This window comes from Magnolia sinica, chromosome 11 (genome assembly GCF_029962835.1).
Source record: "Magnolia sinica isolate HGM2019 chromosome 11, MsV1, whole genome shotgun sequence".
Classification (NCBI taxonomy): domain Eukaryota; kingdom Viridiplantae; phylum Streptophyta; class Magnoliopsida; order Magnoliales; family Magnoliaceae; genus Magnolia; species Magnolia sinica.
Genome location: NC_080583.1, coordinates 44,891,722 through 44,910,727, shown reverse-complemented (window position 1 = coordinate 44,910,727; position 19,006 = coordinate 44,891,722).

Sequence of the window (19,006 nt, the reverse complement as noted above, 5' to 3'; positions counted from 1 at the left end):
CTCATTTTATCTTTTTCCTTGATCTTTCTTTTGACCTATTCTTGAAGGCTTTTATATTTTTTATACCTCAACAACCTCGAGGCGGTACAACACATGAATCCGATGAATTACATAACACGATTTGTTCATGGAGCGACTATTTGCGACATCCAATCCTTGAAGTGATTTAACACCTATTGCGGATTACTTACATTGATTTGTGCGCTATTACAAAAAATTAATGGAATTATGTGTCGACCAAGAGGGTCATTACCTAGAGTATATTACGTCTACGATAAAATATTTGAATCACTAATTGTGAGACTTCTAACACATCACTTACACCAAAGGGGAAATAAATTGAAGCATAAGAGTTTTGAAATTTCAAGACGCATGTCCAAGCCATGAAGGGAGGTAGCACAAGACTAACCTAATAAAAGAGAAAAGTACCATTAAACTATCTCAATAATAGAGAAAAGTAGTAAATAGGCTAACTCAACAAGAATAAGAGGAAATGAATAAATGGTCAACTCAATATAAAGTAGAAGCATACATCTCTCTCAAAATCGACAAAAGACAAGGCTTGTATCCATCACCCCATATAAATTAATAAAAATCACACTTAATTAAAATCATACCTTAACCATAATTTTCAAAAAGATAAATTATTGATAATGGTAAATCAATTAATTGCATGAAAAATCACAGTAATATAACAGAATGTAAAAACAAGATAAATTATATCACTCAAATTGGTGTAACCTTTAAAGGAATCACTCACTTTAGCCTTATATCTAAATCCTAGGTAGATATCTATGTAAGAAAGCTTTTATATAAATCATGATATTGCTTGATGTTGAGGGTCAAATATTGCATATTAGACCCCAGTTAGTACCTGATTTTACGTACATGATAATGCTTAACGTCATATTTTAATCATGTTTTTATTGCAAAGTGAATTTAAGAGCTAGGACTGAAAAGGGGCACTAAAGCATGGATTTAATGCGTAGAAATCACCAAGGCAAGGGACAGACCTTAGGGGACCGAGATTGAAGAAATTACATGCCAAAGATCCGAGAAAATCAAGCAATTGAAGTCCAAGAGGCCTGCAAATCGTCCTGAATGTAAGATCACAAGGTTCCCACCATCCGTTTGGCTCAAAACTTTATATCTGGCCTGAGGACCCTAAATTAACCGTACAAGTTGAAAATCAGCCCTTGGATCTTTGTGGAAGTGGCCCAACGGACAGATCAGCCACTAAATTACTGATTTGGTGCCCACCTGATATTTGGATACGCCTCAATTTTGGTTTCAACCCCTTAAATTAGATGAGAAAACGGATGGACGGAGTGGATTTCTCATAAACACTACAATGGACCCCACTTATGGGGGTGTGTGTGCACAATGTGCACGCATCAGCCGTGCATTAGAACTCATGAGATCGGTCAGCACACATTGACTGATTCTTTTCTTTAAAAATTAGAAACCCAACAACGGGCGGACACTGTCCGACCGGGAGTGCTCAGTGGGCCACTGTATTCATCCCAATGGAAGATCAGGACCGTCCATTTACTTCGGGGGGTGGCCACGACCCTTGCCAAAGTTTCCTTTCGGCCTCATGCACACGTACACGCGTGGATCGCCGAAAAATGCAGGATGAATGGCGAGGTGATTTGATACAGTGGACTGCACCAAAACTCGACCAAAACCATTCCTTTCCGACCAAAATTTTGCCAGGAATCTAATGAACATGGTGGATTTCTTCGAAAACATCACTGTGGGGCCCACCGAGCACCTCAACGCAGGTTCTTTCGCATCGTAAGCACGTCCGATTTTCCCGGACGTTGCGGGATGTTGTATGGCCCAGATAATGGTCGGATTTTTGATCTGAACCGTCTAACAGCTCGGGAAGGGGGTCTTTACCCCAATCATGGAGCCAAAATTTATTCTTGGACCCTCCATCGGCCGAAAAGTAACTCCAAACACAAGTTGAGTTGCGTTTTCGTTACGTGACATGCATGTGCTGCGAAAGCACGATCCAACACCGACTTCCAGCCCTCTAAACCGCCCCTGGTGCCTATAAAGGAGAAGAGGAGAGAGAAGACATCTTGGGGACGTGGGAGCAAAGGAGAGAGAGTGTGTGTGGAGACGCCGACTTCTTCCTTCTTCCTTCCTTCATCTTTGTTTTTCTTCTTTTCCTTCATGTTTTTCCTGGTTTTAGCGTGATCATGTCAGGCTAAACCTCTTAGCTAAGGCTAAGAGGTGAATCTTGTAGCGTGATGGGGTGTTTTTTACGGCTTTATTCATACTATGTTGAACTCTCTTTGATTATAGCTTGATTATATGGAATATTTATAGTTTTTAATGGTTTGTTGTGACTTAAATTACAATGGATCTGCGATATCTTTGAGTATTTTACATGCATGTATAGAGGTTATGGTCGTCGGAGCCCTGTTGTTTACCATCGTCTCATGGACATGGTTGGATGATGGAATCCTTCCTAACGTCCATAACTCTCTCAAATTAGATGTGGATTGGTTAAATTCTGTTGTGTACTTTATCTCATAGGCATGACTTTATGATGGAATCAAGTCTAATTCTCATACCTCTCATCTCTTGAAAACTAGATCAAAGGAAGTTCAGATTTGATTTTTAAGTTTATATCTTCCAACTGGATGAAGATGGGACTCTAAGTCTATTTGAGTTCATGAATCAAGCATAGATCTCCCTAATCTCTACTAGTGGATCCTCAGAAACCCTAGTTTTCCACCTTTGAATATTATAAGTTTTAGTATAATATTTTACCATTATTTCTCTTAAAATTCCCTGATTTAGATTACATCTTCTTCTAGTTCTAGTTTTGGTTACTTTCAAATTACGTACAAGGTTCAGTCCCTGTGGATTTGACCTCGGTCTTGCCGAGATTATTACTACATCGCAACCCTATACTTGGGGAAGTGAATAAGTTTTTGGTGCCATTGACAGGGATTGACGGTTACATGTTTTTGAGATTAACTAGTTTTAGAATTAGGTTAAGATTAAGGTTTTTCTAGTTTTTAATTCTAGGTTTAGGTTTCTATTTGATTTCTAGAAACTAAACTAACTTTCCTATTTTGTAGGACCTTGATATAAGCTTTCTAAATTGGTAATCTCTTTCTAATTTTTCTATCTTTCTAATTCTAGAATTTCTTTTATTTTAAAAAACTAACTTACTTTCTAATTTAGGTTTAGAACTTTCCTAATTTGTTTTTAGAAACTTTCTATTTTTTTTAAAAAAAAGGAATTTTCCCTTTTTAGAAACTAGTTGACTTTCTATTCTTTAGGAACTTTCTAATTTTAGAAACTGACTTGTTTTGTTTTGTTTTGGAGGATCTTAATTTAGGAACTTCTGATTTGGTAACCTCTTTCCAACTCTTTTCTTTCTTTCTAAATTTCTATTTCATTTCTTTCTTTTAGATTTAGGTTTAGAATCTGAATTAAGGGCTATGAGTGTTTCATACCCAAGTGGGGTCCGTGAGAACACTCGACGTCTCCTGACTGAAGGAGGATTGATTGAGAGTTTGACTATCCATCGCAGGACTAGACACCGTTCAAGATCCCCAAAGTTAATTGAGGTTATGGCCGCAAATCAACTAGCCAATCAACCAAAAGGACAACCACAACCTAGGGTTGGGGAAGTCCAGAATGAGAATGAGGTGCATCAAACACCCCCGCCTTGTACTTTACGAGATTATTTACAACTGGTGGGAGTGAGCACACCCTCATGCATGGTTTTTCCAGAGAATACGGGACACATGGATATCAAGCCAGGGGTGATCCAACTCCTTCCTAAATTTCATGGGCTTGAGTCAGAAGATCCATACTTACACCTGAAAGAGTTTGATGAGATCATAGCCACTTTATACTTTCCTAACGTGTCTGATGACACGGTCAGACTGAAACTCTTTTTCTTTTCTTTGAAAGAGAAAGCTAAGACGCGGTTACATTCACTACATCCTCGATCTATTGACATATGGAATGATATAATAAGGGAGTTAATAAAGAAATTTTTTCCACATCATAAAACAAACACCTTTAGAAAATCAATCATGAACTTCGCCCAAAAGGAGGATGAAACATTCTTCCAATGTTGGGAGCAGTTTAAGGATCTTGTCAGTTCATGCTCACAACACGGATTTGAAACGTGACGCATTACATACTTCTTTTATGATAGTCTGACATCTTCCATGCACCAATTGGTCGAGACAATGTGCAATGGAGAATTCATGAATAAAAATGTCGATGAGGTGTGGGACTACTTGGATGGACTTACTGAAAATGCACAATCATGGGACACATACCCAAAATCAAGCACCATGTCTAGGTCGACTCAATCCAAGGAGAGGGGTGGAATGTATCTCCTGAAAGAGGATGATGATATCAATGCTAAAATGACTTATCTTACTAGGAGACTCAAGGCCATTGAATTAAAGAAGGATAAGGATAAGGAAATTGTTTGTGGTATTTGGGCTTGCAATGTTCACACGACTGAAAATTGTCCAACATTATCTGCCTTTCAAGAGGTGTTGAATGAGTAATCCAATGTCGCGAACAATTACCAAAGACCTTTCAATGGACCTACCTCCAATACATACAATCCTGGTTAGAGAAATCATCTAAACTTCAGTTAGAGGAATAGACAAACTGCTACCCCTCAAGCTTTCTTCAATTAAAATTCAAATCAAGGGAAACTTCAAGAAGAACCGGTTCAAAATTTCTCACAAGAGCTTATTCAAGCAATATGAGAACTTACAAAATTTATACAAAAGATGGATTCACGTATGACGGTTATAGAAAAGGGATGCTTCCTACTCAACCTCTACCCAATCCTAAACCGCAATATGAGATAAGTGATCCAAGCTCTTCAAATCAGATGGAGCAAGTTAAATCTATCACCACTCTTAGGAGTGGGAAGACCATTGACAAAACCATTCCGGTTAGGGCTGAAAAGCCTAAGGAACCGAAAGAGGACAAAGATGATGGATCTAGCTATGCTCCACAAGAATTAGAATCGGAACCTCAAGGGAAGTTGGTTGCTCCATTTCCCTAACGGTTGGTTGCACCAAAATCTCACTCTAACTCTCTGGATATTCTAGAGTTATTGAAGCAAGTGAAGGTCAATATTCCTCTACTTGATGCCGTAAAACAAATACCTTCATATGCCGAATTCCTGAAAGACTTGTGTATGACCAAAAGATGGCAAAATATTCAAAAGAAAATCTTATTGACTAAGAAAGTGAGTGCCATCCCAAAGCAAGATGTGCCACAGAAATTCAAAGATCTCAGTATCCCAAATGTACCTTGTGTAATCAGGAACTACCAAATTGAGCACTCACTTCTTGACTTAGGAGCGAGCGTAAATTTGATTCCCTACTCGGTGTAAAAATAATTAGGTTTGGGTGAATTAAAACCCACCTTAATCACATTACAACTTACTGATCGCTCTGTTCGTGTACTGAGAGGGATAATTGAGGATGTGTTGGTCCAGGTTGATAGATTATATTACCCTGTAGATTTTATCGTCTTGGATACGGAACCCATCAGTAACATGAGCGCTCAGATTCTCGTCATTCTTGGTCGCCCATTCCTTGCCACTTCAAATGCAATCATTAATTGTAGGAATGGAGTCATGAGTATGTCTTTCAGGAATATGACATTGGAGTTGAACATCTTTTTTAATACAGGCAGACGGTTAGAGGATGATGACGATTTTCATGACATGTATATGATCGACTCTTTCGTGGAAGATAGAACGCCTTTGACCTTATCCTCTAGAGACATGCCTTGCTCACTCTCATGATTTGATGATGATATGATTAGGGAGATGGGTGCCATGCTTGATACTATGCCGGTACTTGAAGTTTAACCAGTGGAGGCTACAATTTGAAGAGTTACCCCAAATTGATGAAGTGCTTCTATCGTTTAACCTCAAAGCACCGAAGCTTAACCTAAAACATTAGTCCTCTGATTTGAAAAACGTTTATTTAGGTCAAGATGAGACATACCCGGTGGTAATTTCATCCCACCTTGAGCAAGAATAGGAGAGTATGCTCATATCTACTCTCATTGAGCATAAGGGAGCCCTTAGATGGACAATTACAGACCTCAAGGGAATTGACCCTTCGATTTGCACTCACCATATTTATCTCAAGGATAATGCGAAGACCTCTCGACAATCTCAACGTAGACTAAATCCAAACATGAAGGAAGTGGTTAAGGCCGAGGTCCTTAAACTATTGGATGTGGGTATTATATACCCTATATCTGATAGTTAATGGGTGAGTCTAACTCAGGTGGTTCCTAAGAAGTCCGGAATCACCATCGTAGCCAATGCTGATAATGAACTCGTACCAACTAGAGTTACTACTGGTTGGAGAATGTGCATTGACTACAGGAAGTTGAATACCGTCACGAGGAAGGACCACTTCCCTTTGCCCTTTATCGATCAAATTTTGGAAAGGTTAGCAGGTCATTCCTATTACTGTTTCCTTGACGGTTATTCGGGCTACAATCAGATAGAGATAGCTCCTGAAGATCAGGAAAAGACTACATTCACATGTCCCTATGACACATTTGCTTACCGAAGGATGTCATTTGGACTATGTAATGCCCCCGCCACTTTCCAGCGATGCATGATGAGTATTTTTTCTAATATGGGGGCAATATTTAGAGGTCTTCATAGACGATTTCTTTGTCTTTGGTCCATCTTTTAATGAGTGCTTAGAGAGTCTTAAATGTGTGCTGAAAAGATGTGAAGAAAAGAACTTGGTACTTAGTTGGGAGAAGTGTCATTTTATGGTTTGTAAGGGAATTGTCCTTGGACATATCATCTCGTCCAAAGGAATCGAGGTAGATAAGGCTAAAATCGATCTTATCTCTAACTTACCTCGACCCAAGAACATACGAGACATGCGATCCTTCTTAGTACACGCTAGATTTTACAAAAGATTCATAAAGGACTTTTGTCTCATCTCTCGTCCTCTATGTAATCTACTTTAAAAGGATGCACCATACGAGTGGACTGAACAATGCTAGGAAGCTTTCACTAAACTTAAAGGCATGTTGACCACCGCACCTATCATATAGCTACCCGACTGGAGCCTTCCTTTTGAACTTATATGCGACGTGTCTGATTATGCTCTTTGTTTCGAATAAAACACAAATGCATTTGATTTGGGAGATTATTTTATTCAAATATAACAGAGAAAGAGTTCATTAAGAACAATTATCATATTATTAATACTGAGTTCATTTACATCCTCGGGTATCCTTTGATTCTAAGATAGATTATTTACAATACAGAAATTGACAAAGTTCAAATGTCCAAGCTGGATTTCAAATTTGGCAGCACTTAGACTTCTAATTTGATCATCTCTTTAAGAGGAATATTGTACAGATCCGTTCAGTTGATTTCTCTCCTTGAAGCTTAGACAGAAGAAGAACTGGAGCTTGATCATTTCGGTAGCATTTCGGCCTGATCCCCATTATAGATTGCATGGCAGTCTGGTTGCGCGGACCCGCGCAACCAACATGGTTTGCACGGGTCCGCGCAAGCCATTGACTTCTCTTCAGTCCTACCTTCAGTCTTCTCTGCTGCTCTGCACCTCCTCCAAAATCTTCGATCCCTCAAATGAGGGGGGAATGGGGTTATTTATAGGCTTCTGCACGTGTGAAACCTCGATCTTGGTGCCAAGGGACCCACCTTTCATTGCTTCGAATCATTTATAGAGAAAAAGTCTTAAAGTTAGTTGTGCGAACCTGCGCAATTGGTATATGGGTTGCGCGAACCCGTGCAATCAACATCGTTTGCTCGGACTCACGCAAACCCCCTCTAAAAGTACTTGTTCTTCTTCATTTTCTATTTCCTTCCATTTTTCACTTTTAATCTTCTTTTTCTTTAATTCTTTCTTCTCATTTTTATGTCTCAACAGATGCCCCCTTGATCCTTTCTTTGTTTTCCGAAATCAAAGAAAAAGGATCAAATCTTCAAAAGGTTTGCGCGGGCCCGCGCAACCAATACCCGTGTATCGTACTCGGCCATATGCACTATAAATACTCTGAGCTTCAGCTCATTCCCCATTCAACGCACTTTGCAATGAACCCTTGTTCTTCCGCTCCACCTTCGCACAAACAACTTTCTTTGCGTGAACACACACAACAGATTTCTATTTGTGTAAGGCTTCTGACCGTTACACTATTTCACGCAAAGGACTTTGATTGTGTGAGTTCACGCAACCAACACTTAGAGAAATTTTCCAGCTTTAACTTTTCTCTTTCTCAAATATCCTCAGGACTTGAAACCTCTTTTCACCATGGCCTGCATCAATCAAACATATCGTGCTGTAGACCCTTCGACCGAGCAACCCTCTCATCAAGACTTGCCGGACCCATCTTCTTTCTGTCCTTCCCCTTTCTCAAATCAACCACCACTGAAGTGTACAAAAATCACCACCCACCATCCTTCTTATTTTAAGGAGCCCGTGCTCCTAACCTTCAATTTTACTGACCGCATTTCCTCATTACCCTCTCCCATTAATCGAGCAATCGCAATGGGAGATATATAACGACCTCCCAAGCATGGTCGTGAATATGATTGGGATGAGTGGCTAAAATCGACCGCTCATATTCATACTAATAGTCAGAGACCCCCTGTTCGAGAAGACACACCTCCTACTTATCGTTCAAAGAAAACTCGCCATAACAAAGCCAAAGAGTTTGAGGAGAAGATTAAGGAGTATAACAAGAAGAAGCTCCAAAACTTGTGGGAATCAATCAGAGTGATCGAGGGCATTATGAAATTTGATAATCTGCACTCGAAAGGTATGACTGTGATTCCCCTCAACCTTCATCGGCACTAGTCCATGCTCGATTGCGAGCGGAGGGATCACATAAATGGAGAGAAGATAATGTACACTTCTTCGTGGTCATCAAGAGAACCGCACATCTTGGAGGGGATATTGCTAGCACATAAGCCGCGACAACGCATCGGTGAAGTCTACCTGATGATTTTTCTTACCTCTTTTCACAATCCTCACAACCTATTCCCCACATACTTCTATGAAATGGTCAAGCAACGCTTCCCAGATCATGAGCAACTTTGGGGACCCGAAGAATTCCGAATGAGGGGTCTCCTAACTTCACGACGTTATTATTCGGACTAGGCGGAAGCCATCTTGCAAAAACACGTGGGTATGCTTGCTAAGATAGGCTTGTATGACGCCATAGAAGTTACATCCTAGTGCTTCTACAAAGAGCCGATTGTGATAAAGGGCTTCCTCGATTATTGGTCTCCCACCACCAACTCCTTTCATTTGCCAATAGATGAAATGAGCGTCACACTTTGGGACCTCCATCGGATGACGGGCCTTCCACTAACAAGGAAGTTTTATGATGAATTCGTCCCATCTAATAAGGAATTGGCCTTTGTTTCTTCCCCTGATCGCAAGCCTTCTATCTCCGAAACCAACATTGAACTCCTCAGAGAAATGTCAAAATTTTCAAACATACAGAAGATTTCTCCTCTATAATGGCTTGCACATTTTTCCAAGGCCCTCAGGTATTTTTAAGTTTACGAACCAACTTTTTTTTTTTAATTATACATTTCCTCACACTAACCTTTTATTTTTCCTTGCAGATTCCACGATTATCGATCTCAGGAATTAACGGAGCTTCACTACAACATTAAGGAAAGAGCAGAATACAACTTATACGGGGAGCTCGCGGCCTTCTTAGCCTATTGGCTAAGCATTGTGGTACTTCCAAGCTCAAAATGGGTAGATGCTATTCGCCCTACAGTCTTTGTTGTTGCTGGTGCCTTAGCAGAAGATCACAAGTATTCACTTGCACCCCCGGTATTATGCTCTATTTACAGAGCCCTTGGGGAAGTAGCTACTCATGTCAAGAATCCTACCATTGGAGTTTCCTCAGCGCAAACCCCATGACATTATATAATTGGTTGGATAGGAGTCTATTTTCCTTAGACTTTCGAAGCACCGGAGAAGGCATATGTTCATCCTGCTCACCTTCCGCTCTGGTTTTTTCAACAAAGGACTATGGCAAAAAGATCATATAACTGGGTAGTCAACAAAATTCGAGACACTGATCAAGTTGACTTCTTTCAATTTTGCCTCCATCGCTATACTGAAGATACTGACATGGTGGATAAAACAACACTCGCTGTAGGAGAAAGGGCTTTCTTCATCTCTATACGCTCTCACAGCCTGCCACTACGAGAAGGAACAGAGTTTTGCAGAGAACCATATTATCCCAGTCGCTTTGCTCGTCAATTTTGTTATGACCAGGCCATTCCAGAAGACTGCAGATTAGTCTTCAGAAGAATGCTCTGCTATGGCATTGGTCCTTACAATTGGGCCATGATATGGAAATAGCTACTAGGTAGTCGTGTTGACTCTACCTTCATAATCCCCAGTTGCAATCGTATAGTTCGTACTTCTTATAGCTGGATGCGGTGGTGGGATCACCAATCATTCTTGATCAACAATTGTTTGCCAGTAGATGCACCCATCTGGCTTCACCTGCCCAGGCTAAGAGGTAGAAAGCTTGAAGACGGAATTGGCTATATACCAAAGAAGAGTCGCTCACCTTTTCATGGTGAGATTTGCAGAAAAATATCGGCCTAAATCATGGGAAAGGGATCCAGATTCCTATTGGGGTTGGTCAGAAAAGGGGAGGAAAATTTCAAGGATTGGGGGCAGAATCATCAATGAACATGGTCATAGTTGAACAATTATCAGAGACAGATACTGAAGTAGTTGAGCATCCTGAAATGGCCCCAAAGCAAATGGAAGACGGGGGGCAGCCAACGATAGACATTTTATGGGAAATAAATCTGGGTACAGAAGAAGAACCAAGGAACACATTTATCAGCGCCGGTCTTTCTGAGCAAGAGGCCAAGAAATATGCCGAACTTCTGAAAGAAAATAGAGATGTCTTCGCATGGACATATGTGAAAATGTCAAGTTTGGAACCATCAGTGGCGATGCATCAATTAAATATTTCTAAAGACAGATGGCTGATTAAGCAAGCACAAACACGATTTTACTCGGATTTGATTCCTCTAATAGAAGAAGAAGTGAACAAGATGATAAAAGTTGGGTTTATTAGGGGGGTCAAATATCCCAAGTGGATATCGAACATTGTTCCTGTAAAGAAGAGAAACAGACAAATCAGGGTGAGTGTTGACTTCAGGGACCTGAATGAAGCCTGCCCGAAAGATGATTTTCCTCTCCTGATAACCGAATTGCTGATTGATAGTACGACTCAGTATGCTATCATGTCCTTCATGGATGGTTATGCAGGTTATAATCAAATTAGAATGGCACCTGAAGATGAAAAAGCAACAACATTTAGAACTTTGCTAAGAATTTACTGTTATATGGTCATGTCATTTGGTCTCAAAAATGCTGGGGCGACGTATCAGAGGGCAATGCCGAATATCTTTCAAGACATTATACACAAACATGTTGAGTGTTATGTAGATATTTGGTGGTCCGGTCAGGTAATCATCACAAACATCACGAACATTTGGCATCGGTCTTCCGTCGACTTAGGAAGAAGCAGCTAAAAATGAATCTAGCTAAAAGTGCATGTGGGCTGTCATCAGGAAAATTCCTCGGTTTTGTTATCAGGCACAGGGGCATTGAGATCGATCTAGGGAAAGTCAAAGCCATTCAAAATATGCCACCTCCGAAGACATTAAAGGAATTGAAAATTTTACAAGGAAAGCTAGTACACATTCGCCATTTCATTTCAAATTTGGCAGGGAGATGTCAGCTGTTTTCTCATTTAATGAAGAAAGGAACAAGTTTGTATGGGACAAAGCCTGTCAGAATGCATTCAACTCGATAAAGGAATTGTTGAAACAGTCACCGGTATTGACAACCCCTATAAAAGGGAAGCCACTCATTTTATACATATCTGCAGCCAAGAATTCGTTTGGAACCTTGTTGGCACATGTGAATGAATCTGGGAAAGAGACCGCTCTTTATTATCTAAGCAGAACTTTGATGGGCGCATAATGCAATTATTCCCCGATTGAAAAGGAATGTTTGGCGTTGATATTTGCAGTGCAGAAGTTGAGGCATTATTGTCACTCGCATGACATAACTTTAATCTCAAGAGTAGATCCGATAAAGTTTTTAATGACAAGACCAATGCTATCAGGAAGACTGGCCAAATGGATGCTACTACTTTAAAAATATATGATCATGTATGAGCTGGCAAAAGCAGTAAAGGGGCAGCTAGTGGCAGATTTCTTGGCAGCACATCCCATAATAGAGAGCGAGATCATTAGTAAAGATTTTCCTAATGAACAGGTTATGTTAGCCGAGTCGCAAAGCCCATGGCAGATGTATTTCGACGATGCTTCTCGAGCATCAGGGGCAGGTGCCAAGGTGATATTCATTACTCCTCAAGGTGACTTGTTACCTTACTCTTTCACGTTGGGTGCCGCGTGTACAAATAACGAAGCCGAGTATAAAGCCCTCATCATTGGAATGGAAATTGCTCAAGAAATGAAGATAAACACGCTACAAATCTTCGGGGATTCTAAATTGATCATAAATCAATTGACGACTGAATTCGAAATAAGAAAGTGAGTGCTCTTGCCATATTGTCGGAAAACACAAAAGTTATTAGAGCAATTCTACCATGTAGAAATCAAGCTTGTACCGCGGGTTGAAAATGCAAAAGCAGATGCTTTGGCCAGCCTGGCAGCAAATCTGTCTTGTCTAAAACGAAGTCGTCTCTAGGTGATTATAGAGGAAAGAAGATTTTAGCCCTCTTTAGAGGTCATTGATGAAATTATTGAGGCATTTCCTATATCGTGTTTGGAGGTGACGACAGATGATTGGCGTCAGCCTTTCAAAGATTACCTCAAATATGATATCTTGCTAGAAGACCCAGCGCAAAGACAGCAAATCAAGCAAAGGTCGAGAAGATTCATCATATGTAGCGAAGTGTTGTATAGAAAATCCTATAATGGGATGCTGCTACGTTCTCTAGATGAACAAGAAGCAGGCCAGATATTGTGAGAAGTGCACTCTGGAGAATGTGGGGCGCATCAAGCTGGTTGAAATTTATTTCATCGGATACATCGAATCGGGTATTATGCAAAGCGATGTCACGAATATCAGATTCACGGAGATGTTATACACATTCCTCCAGAAGACCTGCATCAGTCAGTCACCTCTTGGCCTTTCTCTGCATGGGGACTTGATGTTATTGGCCCTATAAATCTGCCTTCGTCCAAAAGAAAATAGTATATTCTAGTGGTGATAGATTACTTCTCCAAATGGATAGAAGCGATTGCATTGTGCAGTGTCAAGGAGAAAGATGTGGTCAATTTCATTCGACACGCAATAATATACCACCATGGCATCCTGAAGAACATTGTCACAGATAATGGCACTCCTTTCAAGAACAGAGGCATGGAAAAGCTGTGTTAGAAATACAGCATTCACCATTCGTTTTCAATACCTTACTATTCACCGGCCAATGGATTAGCAAAGACATTTAATAAAACAATAGTCAAGATACTGAAGAAAACAGTGACAGGAAACAAGCGTGACTGGGATGAAAAGTTACAAGAGCCATTATGGGCTTACAGAACTACACACCAGACAGCAACAAGAGTAACACCGTATTCACTGATTTATGGCGTAGAAGCAGTCATCCTGATTAAAATACAAGTTACGTCACTTAGAGTGACAGTACATCAGTCAATTACAGATGATGAAAATGCAAAAATATGGTTAGAAGAACTAGACTTGCTCGATGAGAAACGCTTGACAGCTCAGCAGCAATTGCAGTCGTATCAGGCAAGGATATCGACCGCCTTTGATAAACGAGTCAAGTACCACTCTTTCAAAAAAGGGGAGATGGTGCTAATGTTGAAACGATCGATAGTGGTCACCCATAGGATAGGGGGAAAATTCGAGCCCAAATGGGACGGGCCGTACATAATAAAAGAAGTATATTCCAATGAGGCATACAACATTGTTGATCAAGAAGGACGAGGTATAAGTATATCGGTCAATGCTCGCTTCATCAAAAGATATCATCCTTGAAGAAACATCTGAGTTTGATCTAGCATATTATCATAATAATATGTCTGCATCAAAAGGGGGTAAGAATAAGCAGGTCTTGGCCATGTACTGTCGGATGAATGAATAAAGAAGAAATTTGCGAGTGCACCAAGATTACATATCAACGAGTGTTACAAAAGGAAAGTGACCATCATTATTATCATCAATCGAGCTTTACAAAATTTTGTTGAAATTGGTATCATCACCAAGCTGATATACTATGAACAACACATGAATATCATTAAAGATATTAGCGGAAGTGATGATGTATCAATCTCAATCAGAGATATCTGTCATTCTCACGACAACGATGGCTACTTTACTATTGTCTTTTAAAGCAGCCTAGCCAAGCCCTAAAAATCGCTAGCTACGCATAAGACCTATCATTTTTGTCATTCGCGCAGCAGGGAGAAGCCAGTAGCCCTAAAAAGCCCGTGAAGGCCATCATATGCATACCCATGCGGGCTGTGGACGAAGCTAGCAACTAAAAGTCTTAAAAGGGCCAAAAGTCCTCAACGGCTAGTCATGCGTAACACTCATGCCGTCTTTATAGCTTTCCGACAGCGTCACGGGGAATGGATGAAACTGCCCTCCCATAAATGGGTCCAACCTTGCAGGTGAAGAAAACCCGGGCTGCAGTGTGAGCTCTTTGGACATGTCCATGATAGGCCAACCATGCATAAGACCCCCCCAGATCTCTGGCTTAATTTCAGTAGTAACTCATGAGGAATGGCCTAAACCTATTCATCGATGGACTGGCGGCCCTAGATTTGCTACCCCAAAGGTCGCCTTATGCGCCCCGTGAACTCTAGAGAGTTACTGCGGCTAACCCTGTGTGTAAATCCAACCGAGTTCACAGCCCTGGTAGCTTCACTGGGCCCCTTTGATGGATCACGGTTTGTGAACTCACCAGGCTGTGAGAAGTCCAGTGAACTCATAAGAGTTACAGAGATCCTCACATGAGACCCGACTCCACTACTCAAGAGTCTAAAAAATTGCGTGGCTCCACTACTTAAGAGCATAAACTATGTGTGATTATCTGACTAAACTGAAACTTATTGCTGCTAACTAGGATGAGAATCATGTAGGAAATCCCTTACTAATTGTCATAAGAGATGCTTAAACAAGAGCATAATTCATCAATCAGAATATCGCATAAACATATATGCAAAAGAAAATTTAAAAGACAATCATTTCCAAAAAACATCACAAAAAACTTGTATAGCTTACAATTCAAAAGGTGCTTGTAATAACAAAAGAAAATACAACAAAGTTTCATCTGTCATAACTCTCCTACCATGGCTAATACTGCTAAGTATTGTTGCAAATTTTCCTGAAGATGAACATGAGCAGCTACATGTTGGCATTTGAAATAATTCTTGTGGGATCTAGAATGCCAGCTAACTTTTTCTCCAATGAAGCAATTGGCTCTTCATTCTTGGCTAGTTCAGATCGCTCGGCATCCACAAAATGAAGACTAGATTGTATCTTTTCTTGTACTCTCTTGATATTCAAATCTTCCTCCAAATCTTGCATCTCCAACTGGACGATCTCTTGCTTCAAAAGAGCAATACGGTTCTGGATAGTCGTCTTATTATCAACAAAAGTCTTCAATTTCTCTCGCAAGGATAACTGTTCTTGGTCAGGACGAGAGATGATGGGAATAATCTGGGAAACTTTGTCTCGAGAAGATGCTAACTCTCTCTCATACTCCAAGATTTCCAGTGAAACAACCATAGTTTCAGCTTTAAAGCAACTATCGAATTATGAAATCTCAAGAGAGCATCACGCACAGAAGAAACATTGACTTTGGCCATCCTTGCAGCACTATCTAGAACATCTATAGAACTGCTAGATCTGACCATTGATTGGGGTCTTTAAATATTTCGACGACTGCCGACATGGAGTTCCTAATCAATGTTAACTTCTATGCGGGGATCTTCTCAAAAGATAACATATTTGACAAAGTAGCAACGAAACCAGAACTTGCTGTGCCGCTCTGAGGTAAGTTCCCTGTTAAGAAATGAAAGGGTAAAGTTATAAGAAAACTATAAATATGAATGGCAGGAGAAGCACAAATAAAGAAAGGAATATACCTTCTATTGGCACTGGAACAGCAGGAGATTGTATTTCTTTAGTAGGAGGAGGACCAAGTATCACCATCTTGGCAAAAGAAGGAGCTTTAGCCTCAGTGCTTGAATCTATGGTAGTGGGAGTTGGTAGATCAGTTGGCTCCACCGGAAAAATAATTTCATGAGCCACTGTCCTTGGGGGCGCTAAAGAGACCCTCGGGGAAGCTATTGGTATAGTAGGAGGAAAATCCATAAGGGAAGTACCCTCCATCCTAGCACTGGCAACATAAGCACCTAAAATGGAATACATAATAATAAATAAGAAAAATGATGATGGAATAAAGAAAAAGAAAGTAAAGAATAATAAAAATTTTCTTACCCGGCGAATATCCATATTCCCCATAGTCTAGGGGGTTCGACTTCTCCTTCCTCCACCACTAGTGAAGTCCTTGTAGGGATAACAGTGTCAGGAACCGCTACAGAAGTTGAAGGAACTTGTTCTTCATTGGCAAAAACACTCTCCGTAGCAATATCTTCTTCGCCATCAATGTTGACTTCTCTTTCCTCATAGTCATCATCTTTATTCTCCCCTTTAGTCTCATATTCACCAGAAGCAGTATTTTCAGATGAGGAGATAGAGCCCTCATCCTCTGAATCTCCTTCGCTTGCTTCTTTAATTACAACCTGCTTCCCTTTGGAGAGAGGAGACGAACTGGTCCCTGGCTGAAGAGTTGTATTGACTAAAGCCGGGGAAGCAGAGGCAACAGTCCCTTCTTGCGGTGAAGGAGGAGGGCTTGAGAGCGCATTCGAGACCTTCTCATCGGCGATGAAGGATAGGGATGGATAGTCCTATGGGCTGGAGAAGAAATTGGCTGATCTTGAGGATTGACTGAAGAAACTGGCTAATCCAGATGAGGATTGACTGAAGAAACTGGCTGATCCAGAGGATTGGCAACATCTTCTTGAATTGGAGAAGCAGCTCCCGTTGTCTCCTCAACTGTCCTCTTAAGGTGGCCTCGGGGAACTCTTTCAAAATCTCGAATGACTCCATAGGCTACCCATCCTTCCAGAGTATTATCAGGTTTCAGCTCGTGAATGGGGTCGTCTACGGATACCTTAACGTAGAGATTGACCAGAAAAGGGGGCATGACTTGTTTCTAGTATAAATCCTACCCTTTCTTCGATTGAACGGCCCCTGAGCTTAGGTGTTGAAAGCCAGATAGGCTTAGTCACCAGCAAACCTTTCCTTACCAAATAAGATTGGTGAATCCACCATCTCATGTGATTGTACGAGGCCCGAGGGGTACGATCGGGGCTCGGAATAATGAAGGAAGAATTGACTCGGCCACCCAACAATTGCTTCCATATCATCGCCCAGTTATATGGACCAGTCTCGTAACCTCACATCCGTCTGGTCACTAATCCGTAATCTTCCGAAACTGCTTGGGCAAAACCGAATTGATGAGCGAAACAGCTTGGGTAATATAGTTCTCTCTAAACTTCTGTTCCTTCCCTTAGCGGAAAACTACACAACTGGATCGATGAAAAGAACGCTCTTTCCTCCCAGGTAAGTGATGCCGTGTCTGTTTTATCTGTATCTATCATATAATGATGTAGGCATAAATGGAAATAATTGATCTGGCCGTCGGAAGAAATTGCGTCTTTCACCCAATCATAGGACCGCTTCGCCATAGTTCTTTTCTTAAAGAACCAGAGTGAAATTTGGGAAGGACGAATGTAAGCTTTCTCCGAAACTTCAAAAGTCCAAGGGAAGTACACACCAAGCCAACCAATGAAGTAGTGCCATGGAGCGTAGGTGGAGGCAGAGCCAACGGAGGGACTTTTCACATGACAAGTGATCTCTCCAAAAGCTCTATAAATCGAACACAAGACGAGAGGAGCAAGGGAGTACTTGAATCCTTCGGCCATAACACCAGTAACCACTGAAAGTGCCCTGGTTTGTCAATTAGCGTGAGTGTTGAGTCAGCAAGACAAGTGAGCCCCATAGGAAGATCATTCAAGTGTCTGGCTCAAAAGGATGTGGCTTCAAATCTCTACAAAGGTAAACTTAGCCTCACATCCCATGACCCAAGACACCAGGTATATAAAACCCTTAAAAATAGTTAGAACAACATAGGGTTTTAGATGCGGAAACTGTTTTGCAAAATCAGGAAATCTCTAAGTTTTCAGCCTTTGTCGATTTATCAATAGTGTTGCGATGAAATTGGACTTTGTTAATCGATGACCTCGATACTCATTCGATGTTATCGAAATGAGGACTTCAGATGTCCAGCAATCAAAATGAATTTTGACTGAATTCTCGATGAATCAATAACAGGCTCGATATCATCGACTTTCGAATCCCGAGCTCATCGAAACGCCTCGATAAAATCGACAATTGGTCAGTTTGTGTCCAATAAGCAATTAAGGAAAACCATGTGATTTTCGATATCTCGAAGAGATCCTCGATATCTTTGAATTACGAATCTCGATGATATCGATGGACCTTCAATGATATCGGATTAGGACACAAAACTATCTAGTAAGCTTTTCAGGTAAATTCTTTTAAATGTTTGAGGTATCGAGAATCACTTGATGATATCGATATTCAAAGATCGATCATATCGAGACCAGGTCGATGTCATCAAATTAGGTAACAAAACTGTTCAGTAAGTTTATAGGAAAATTCCTTGAAAAGATCAATGAATCGAAATTGGTATCAATATCATTGATATTCAAAGCCAGATGATATCGAGGGATGATCGATCACATCAATACCTGTTTAGTTCAAAAGGTAAATCTGCTCTCAGG